General features: G+C 39.5%; 1 pseudogene; it reads left to right on the top strand.

Moving 5' to 3' along the window:
* The first annotated feature begins 1,313 nt into the window (after window positions 1–1,313).
* LOC110541950 (bridging integrator 2-like) lies at window positions 1,314–2,036 on the top strand (annotated as a pseudogene).
* The last annotated feature ends 7,563 nt before the right edge of the window (window positions 2,037–9,599 follow it).

Genomic DNA, 9,599 nt, shown 5'->3' with positions numbered 1-9,599 from the left:
GGAAATCATGAAATCTTCAGGGAAATGGTGGGATCTAGAAAAGATCGTTCTGAGTGAAATATCCCAGAAGGAGAAAGACAAACACAGTATATACTCACTTACATAGACCTATAAGATATGATAAACATAATGAAATCTATACACCTAAAAAAGATCATCAAGAGAGCTGACATGGGTAAGATGATCAATCCTCATTTAGAAAGACAGATGGGATGTGCATTGAACGTATGACAGGAGTCTACTACAGAAGGCAAATACAGTTTTTATGCTCATTTTCCTCCTGCTGTATGTTTTATAACAACCCTGATACAGATTTGTTTATAAACAATAGAGAACTTTGACTCTATCTTCCAAAGTCCACATTCAAAAAGTAATGATAATTCAATTACTGTCATTACGTCATACTTCATTCTCAATATAGAATAACAACAGTAGTATTGCAACTCAAATTATTTTTCTCTCATACCTGACTGCAGCCTCTTTCTTTCCTTAAATGAGTTCTATCCACCACTAAATAATACAGCAATAATAGTAATGGTAATAATAATAATAATAATAATCCTTTTGAATTATGATAGCATTCTATTAGAGAAGCTTTATCAAAGCCTGAAAATAATTTATGGATTTTCAAGCTTCTTATTTTGGCATTTAAACTTCTTCATTATTTGACCTAACGAAACAATTTCATCAACGTGTCATTTGTTCAATATCACTCATAGACTTCACAGGGTTAAACACCATACAGATATGGCTCCAGGGGACAGAAGAGCAGCACCATTTTGACCATTTTGGGTTTCTAATCTCGTATCCTGGTATTCACTGAATATTCCATGGAGATAGATAGATAGATAGATAGATAGATAGATAGATAGATAGATAGATAGATAGAAAGAAAGAAAGATAGAATTTTTGGGTTTTTTCTCCAACTATTTGTGCAGACAGTCAATCTCAAGGGTCATATGTATCTATTAAGATTTGTTAATAGTAAAAATCCCAAGAATGTTTAATTCACTAATTACTAGTGTTGTATATGTTGAGATATCATTAATATGCACTACTTTAAAATTGTTGAAATTATGGTACAGTTTTCTAGTGTGTGTTAATAAATCTGTTAAAGAGTGCATATTTTTTATATTTTGAATTCATTTTTACTATGACAATTTCATCTTATGGGTTTCCTTTTATAACTTATACGTTTTAGTTATATAGCATGATTATTAATATACTGTGAGTATCTATGTGTAAGAAAATAGCTTTAAAACTATTATGTCTGAGAAACTAGAGGTCCAGGCAGCATCCCCACAGCTGGCAGGATGACAGAGGACAAGGCCAGGGGAACCATTGGCTTCTTCACCAGATGGGTACAGAAGAAGTTCAGCAGGGGGCAAGAGAGGGTTCTGCAGAAATGTGGAAAACTGTAGGAACTGAAGATGAGCTATTTGAACAGAGTGCCATTAACTTCTACCAACAACAGGCGGAAGGATATGAGCTATCCAAAGTTCTGAAGAACTTTCTTAGTGCAGTCAGAGGAGTGATGCATGAAAGTTCAAAGAGAGTGTCAGATACCCTTCAGGAGGACTAAAGCGGGGACTGGGATAGGCAAGAGGAACTGAAGGCCACCGTGGGGAACAATGATCTTCTTTCGGAAGACTATGAAGAGAAAATGACTGACCAGGCTTTGTGGACCATGGAAAACTATGTGGTCAAGTTCATTGAAATGAAGGAGAGAATTGGAAACTTGTAGACTATGACAGTGCCCGACACCCCTGGAGGCAATGCAGAATGCTAAGAAGAAAGATGAGGCCAAGACTGCCAAGGCAGTAAAAGACTTCAGCAAGGCCCAAGTTGTGTTTGATGAACTGAATAGGGAGTTTCTGGAGGAACTGCCTGTTCTTTGTTACTATCGTATTGGCTGTTATGTGACTGTCTTCCAAAATATTTCCAACTTGAGAGATGTGTTCTACAGGGAGATGAGCAAACTGAACCACTATCTGATACACCAGGAGGCAATATCAATTGGAGCAGTGAGCCCTTAAAAGATGAGGAGGTGGAGGAAGAGCAGTATAAAGCAAGCACTTCAGACAAGAAAGAGCCTCTACAGCCTGCAAAGGCCACACCCAGGCCCCACCCTGTCCTGTGGCTGAGGTCAAGTATACAGGAGGAAGTTGCCTCCTGCTCCCCAGCTCCATCCCTATGCAGAGATCAGGACCAGATGTAGACGCCTACTCCCATTCCCACAGAAGTTGTCCGCTGCACCCGCACCTTGAGCGAAAGAACATATCAGACCAAGAAGGAAGCCTCTACACAGAAGATTTCAGCACTGCCTAGTAGGCATCCACTACCCAAAGCCCCCTCTAGTCCTAGGCTTGCCTCAGGCTATGTAGCCTTCCAACCTCTGGAGAGGGTTCAATGCTCAGCACCAGTCCCCCCTTGGAAGCCTCTTCCAGCTACTGAGGACACTTGAGGCCAGAAAAAAAGCAACCTGGGCCCAAAGGAGCCATGTGCCTCCTCAGCTGTGTCACCAAGGACCACTGCCTTTAGACTCACCTTTGTTCCAGATCTGGGAAAAAATACAAGCACAATGCCCAAACCTCAGGAAAAGGTAGTTACATGTGAAAATACAGAACTCTGAAGAGAAACTGCCAAGAAACTTCATCCATCCAGAGAAGTTTCTCGAGCAGAGGGTCAAGGGTACAAGCCACATCTACTCTACTTTCTCAGTCAGTGTGAATACTTAGGCTTGGGGATCTGGAGATCTGTCACTGCTGGAGTCTGCAACACCCTGAGGGAGGAGAATATCACACTAGGGAACATTTTGCTCATATTAAAGGCTTGAGCATTAATAGAAATGGGGCTGTAAAAATGCTGAAGAAAAACATCTATAGGCACATCTGCACACTTTCAGATGAGGACATACATCCAGCTTATTCACTCACTTAAAAAAACTTAAACCTGAAACATTTTTCAGATTACTAAATTCAGTGTGATTTTGAAAAACAAAAACAAAACTAGGATGTCCAAATTGTCTCAGTGGAAATAATTAAAAATAAGGAAAAACACACTCAATTTATGTTTTCTGTTGTTATTAAAGTTTTCTTTTGAAAATATATTATGTGCTGGTATTTACAAAATAGAAGGTATCATACCTAAGGGGTCATTTTCATAAGTAAATTAGGAGTGTCAATTTAGAGATTCACTCTTTAGAGATACTGGTTATATATAGGTTGTGAAAGAGTAACTAGAACATAGGATTACTATCTGTAGATTCTGCCATATTGTACTTATGTTTTCAACAACATTTTCTTTTATCTCCTTTAGTTGTGTTGAAATATTATGAACATGCAGGCTTTGTAACCAGATTTAAATTATTTAAATTGTGATATAAATCATATTATTTCATTACAACCAAAACAGCCCCAAAGATTACTAAAGTACAAGATAACCTGTAGACCTAATAATTTTCACCTAAATATTTTCTTTTGGTGAAGCAAATGTCTTCCTGAAAAAGTGGAAATGGATTCACATGTGTCCCTACTTCAAGCAGTATTTAATGTCTACAGTTTGTATAACACCAATCCTGTAAACTTATCTTCTCAAATTGTAATTTTTATCCAGGCCAAAAAGGTCATTTTTATTGTTATTAAGGAAATAATATTTACTTTCATCATGTCTTAAAGCATGTCATCATTAGCATAATATTTCTGCCTTGGCCCTAAGAAAATCAAATTTCATAAGTAATATGCTCTCTTATTTTATTTTCATTTTCTCATTTAACATAATGCTATATTTGTGAAAATAGAGTATATATTATATATGTGTGTGTGTGTCTGCTGAACTTACATTCTCTAGTATTTTTTTCTGAAATCTATTGGTAAAAATATTCAATTTAATCTCAGTTATTGCCAGTTAATGTTAATATCTTTTCTTTTGTTCTCTGTAACAGTATTTCTTTCCGTACTGTTTAAGTATTACTACCATTCTATTCCCATTTCCTCATCACCAAATATCACCAAAAATACCTGTGATGTAATTACTCCCCTAGCTGCAGGGTTGCTATTGAAAGATAGCATTTGGCTTCCAACCCCTTTTCTGGAATTCCTCAGCTAAGGAATATTGCTTTTCTTAAAACCATCTCTCCTTCTATAGCTCATGAAGTTGCAGTGGGTGACTAACACAGTAGTAAAGGCTAGACATATTTGTCCCACCTTACAGGCATTCTGAAAGCTCAACAGTGCTGTGATTCAGGAAATCCTCTGAGATCTTCATTGAAAGGGCAGTACTGTTAAAAACTGCCTTCTCCAAGTGTTTCTTACTTCTTGTCTCCCTATGACATAGTCTTCAAGTTAATAACCTCAACAGTTCCAAATATATATCTTGCATGCTAAACTCCATTTTTCAAATTGCTTTTTTTGGAAATTTGATCCATTAAACCTTCTATTTCTCTTGGAATTATCGTCCAACTTCTCACTTGCTTGGCTCAGCCTACTATCAACTTTCCACTTGAGTAGAAATTCTTATCTTTTTTTCCACACTTTGTAAACTTTGAAATGGATATCAGTCTTAGATATACACATGGATTTTGATTACAGTTTTTTTTTTATTTTGTAAATTTATTTTTATTATTTACAGTTTATTCACTTTGCATCCCAAATGTAGCCCCCTTCCTCATCCCCTCCCAGTCCTACCTTCCTTCCAAGGAAGATCTTCCTCCCCTTTCATTTGATCCTAGTGTATCAGGTATTATCAAGAGTGGCTGCATTGTTTTCCTCTGTGGACTGGTAAGGATGCACCACCCACCCACACTCAGAGGGAGATGATAAAAGAGCAGGCCTCTGAGTTCATGTCAGAGACAGTCCCCATTCCCATTACTAGGGAAACCACATGAACACTGAGCTGCAATGGGCTACATCTATGCAGAGGTTCTAGGTTTTCTCCATGAATGGTCCTTGGTTAGAATATCAGCCTCAGAAATGGTCTCTGTGCCCAGTTTTTTTTCCTCCTAGTAGAGCTCCTGTCCCCCCATGTCTTTCTGTCTCCCCCTTCTTTCATAAGATTCCCTGCACTCTGCCCAAAATTTGACTATGAGTCTCAGCCTCTGCTTTGATATCATCCAGGGTAGAGTCTTTCAGAGGCCCTTTGTGATAGGATCCAGTCCTGTTTCCAATTTTCTCTTTCTTCCGATGTCCATTCCATTTGCCTTTCTGAATGAGGATTTATCTTATTACCTAGGGTCCTCCTTCTTGATTGGCTTCTTTATGTGTACAGAATTTAGCATGATTATCCAAATTATATGTCTAGTATGCACTTATAAGTGAGAATATATCATGTCTGTCTTTCTGCTTCTGTAATACCTCACTCAGGATGATCTTTTCCAGTTCCCACCATCTGCCTGCAAATTTCATTATTTCCTTGTTTTTAATTGCTGAGTAGTATTCCATTGTGTAAATGTACCACAATTTTTGTATCCATCCCTCAGTTGCAGGACATCTGGGTTGTTTCCAGATTCTGGCTATTACGAATAAAGCTGCTATGACCATGGTTGAGCAGATGTCCTTGTTGAATAGCTGAGCATCTTTTGGATATATGCCTAGGAGTGGTATAGCTGCATCTAGAAGTAGCACTATTCCTAATTGTCTGACAAAGTGCCAAATTGAGGAGACAGGAATCCTCTTTTTCCTCTATTCCTATTATTCTTAGGTTTTGTCTTTTCATGTTGTCTTTGATTTCTTGGATAATTTGTGTCAGGAATTTTTTAGGTTTAACATTTTCTTTGATGGATACATCGATTTTTTTCCATTTTCTCTTCCACACCTGAGATTCTGTCTTTCATCTCTTGTAGTCTGTTAATTATGCTTACCTCTGTACTTCCTGTTTTTTTCCCTAAATTCTTCCTCTCCATGATTTCCTCCATTTAGATTTTCCAATTCTATCTTCATATCTTGAACCATTTTTTTGATTTCCTTCACCTGTCTGTATTTTCCTGTTTTTCCTTCAATTCCTTCACTTGTTTGTTTGAACACTTCTTTTTTTTCTTTTATTTCTTTTAATGATTTAATCATTTCCTTTCTGAAGGCCACAAACTGGCAGCATCTTCCTGTATTTTTTTACAGATGGCCATAATCTGTTTGACTTTATCTTCCAATTCTTTATGCACTAAGCATAGATGTAAGGTCATCTTCTTGAATTTCACTTATGTTATGGTGTCCAGGGCTACTTGCCCCTGGATAACTGGGTTCTAGAGATGCCATATTGCTTTGCATTTTGTTGGTTGTGCTTTTATGCTGACCTCTACCCATCTGGCTATCTCAGCTGTTGACTGTTAGTTTCTGTTGCCTGCCTGAATCCTGTGGTGGGGAGGATCCCCTTGACAGGATTCTGAAAGAGCTTTTGGGGTATGGTCAACCAAATGATGTTGCTTCTCAGGAATTGCCACAGCTCACCTCAGGTGTATGGACCTGTGTGGTGACTTTGGTCATTGGTAGTCAGTGGTCTGTCCTCTCCCCAGGAGAAGTCCTGGAGACAGCTGCCCTGCCATTGGGTTTCTTCCTATGAATTTAGTCAACTGCCACTGTTGCTCTTACTCTGTATTTACTGGGCACAACCATCTTGAAGAACTAGGGAGCCTCGTGGATTTGTCAGTTTAGCTAAGGATAACTGATTGTACCTTGGTGCAGTATCTGGGGGCTGATCCAGTGGCTCTCAGATCTCTGTAGGTCTGAGGTTGGAGCCCTGTGCCTCAGTACCCAATCAGTAATTAGTGGCAGGTGAGTATAACACTCATGCTTACAGCAGGAGGCTAGAGCCTGGAGCCTGCAGAAACTCAGAAACTTTTCTGGATGTGTGTATCCTGTGGTCGGACCCACCATGGGATTTCCTCTCAAAAGGAAGGCCCAGTCTGCGGTGTTTGGGGGTCCACAGTTCCATCTGGGATTTTGAGTAGATCACACAAGTGCAGGTGAGTGGCTCTGTGCTGGTTATTGGGTGCCCACAGGAATCCAGGATCTTTTTGTGAGAACTTTGAGAGTGGTGGTGGTGGCTGAGTGACCAGAGGTAGGACCTGATGTTTCCTTCACCATGGGGTTTCCTCCCAACAGGAAACCCAGTCTCTAGTGCCCTCAGGCTCACAGTTCTGTCTTGGATGGTGAGTTGGGCATGCAGGCAGGTCTCTGAGCTAGTGGCTGTGTGTGTGCTTTATCCCAGGACCTTTTTCAGGGTTTGGCTGGGTGACCTGAGGTTAGTCCTGATTGTTTCCTAAACAGTGGGGTTTTCTCTGGACTGGAATTCCTAGTCTCTGGTGTTGAGGTGGGATGGTGAGTCTGGGATGGTGAGCAGAAAACACTGGCGTGTGCCTCAGGGCTGGTGATGCAGCACCTGCCCAGAACTCTTCCAGGGGTTTTACTTGAGTGACCTGAAGCCGATTGCTTCCCATATGGTGAGATTTCCTCTCACCAGGGAAACACAATTGCTGGTGTTTTAGGGCTCAGAGTTTGGTCTGTTAATTGCTGTTCAGTTACTGCTGTCTTACTTGTCAGACACAGTGTCCTCCTGGTACCACCATCTCAGACACACATCTCCTAATTACAGATTTCTTGAGGTTGACATTTCAGCGCATCTTGATTCTTAATTTTCCCTCACTACTCAAATTCCAGAACAGTGCTAAAGACTATATTGTTCTCAGTCTTCAAAAAATCTTAAGTCCATTTCAGAACCGACTATTCGCATTGTTGCCAGAAGAATTCCATGTTCTTTGTCAGTGTTTAGTTTGCTTATACCAGTAATACCTGGGAGAAAATAGGTCACAGTTGTTTCCCCAATAAGTGAGGCACAAGTGATAGTATGAACCATTACCTCAAATTGTGATAATTATGTGGTATATACTACAGTTTCTTAGATGATCCACAAAGACAGTCTCCATGTTTATTTAATAATTTATTTAATTTTTATTTTATGTGCATCAGCATGAAGGTGTCAGATCCCTTGGAAATGGAGACAGTTGTGAACTGCCATGTGGGTGTAGGGAATTGAACCTGGGTCTTTTGGAAGAATAGTCTTAACCACTGAGCCATTTCTCCAGTTCCCAGTCTCCAAGTTTTAACAGTAATCTGTTTATAAGTCTACATTTTATTAGCTCTCACTCTTCCATATAATTTACCCATTTGCAATGTTTATTAAAAATATTTCCATGTTTTATATCTAGAAAGTGCTGAAATAACCTTGAACTCATTATGTAGCTAAAGGTAGCCTCATAATCATAGACAGTTATCTTACCACCTCTGCCATATGCTGATATAACAGATAAATATATTCACACAAAGCTAGCTTGTTTCTTTTTTCTTTCTTTTCTCCCTACCTTTTCTTTCTTCTTTCCTTCTTCCTTTCTCTTCTCCATCCTCTTTTAACCTCTTTATTCCTCTTTCTCCTCCTCTTTCTCATCCTCCTCCTCATTCCCCATTTCTTTCTCTGCCTCCTCCTCATTATCATTTTCCTTCAGTCTTTGTGGGAGTCAAACTTTAGATGACTACTAAGCTTTAAACTACTTTTATATTTTCAATGAGGTTATTTTCTCCACTAAATGATCCACCTTCACATATTGACTGATAAACCTCATGTAATATTTAAAAACCTCTATAAACTCCAATAATTCCTAAGAAACCATCTCAAACCTGTTTAGAATTTATTATCCTCCCCTGTGCAACTCAACATGGCATTTACACTTTGAATATATCAATGTATCTGTCTTGTGTTTAGATGGTTTATGAATAACTTCCACCATAAACATAAACAGGGACAGTATCGCATCTATTTTTGTATCAAGTGAAAATATTAAAAACAATGAACAAAAATGTGAACATTTTTTTCTTTTTTTAATTTTATGTCATTTTATTAATTACACTTTATTCATTTTGTATCCCCCCATAAGGCCCTCCCTCCTACCCTCCTGATCCCACCCTCCCTCCTCCCTCTGCATGCATGCCACTCCCCAAGTCCACTGATAGGGGAGGTTATCCTCTCCTTTCTGATCTTAGTCTATCAGTTCACATCAAAAGTGGCTGCATTGTCCTCTACTGTGGCCTGGTAAGGCTGCTCCACCCTCAGGGGGAGGTGATCAAAGAGCAGGCCAATCAGATTATGTCAGAGGCAGTCCCTCTTCCCATTACTATGTAACCTACTTGGACACTGAACTGCCATGGGCTACATCTGTGCAGGGGTTCTAGGTTATCTCCATGAATAGTCCTTGGTTGGAGTATGAGTCTCTGGGAAGTTCCCTGTGTTCAAATTTTCTTGTTTTGTTGGTCTCCTTGTGGAGACCCTGTCCTCTCCAGCTCTTACTATTTCCCAGTTCTTACATAAAAGTCCATTCACTCTGCCCAACAGTTGACCATCAGGCTCAGCATCTGCTTTGGTAGTCTGTAGGGCAGAGGCATTCAGAGGCCCTCTGTGGTAGGTTCCTAGTTTGTTTCCTGTTTTCTTCTTCTGGCTTTCAGAAGCCTTTTGTAGAAAGTTCCTAGGTTGTTTCCTGTTTTCTTCTTCTTCTGATGTCCATCCTCTTTGCCTTTCAGGATGGGGATTGACCGCTTTAATTAGGGTCCTCTCTCTTG

This window comes from Meriones unguiculatus, chromosome X, assembly GCF_030254825.1.
Source record: "Meriones unguiculatus strain TT.TT164.6M chromosome X, Bangor_MerUng_6.1, whole genome shotgun sequence".
In the NCBI taxonomy this organism is placed as follows: Eukaryota; Metazoa; Chordata; class Mammalia; order Rodentia; family Muridae; genus Meriones; species Meriones unguiculatus.
Note: the sequence above shows the minus strand (reverse complement) of the source record. Positions and strands in the feature narration are given on the sequence as shown.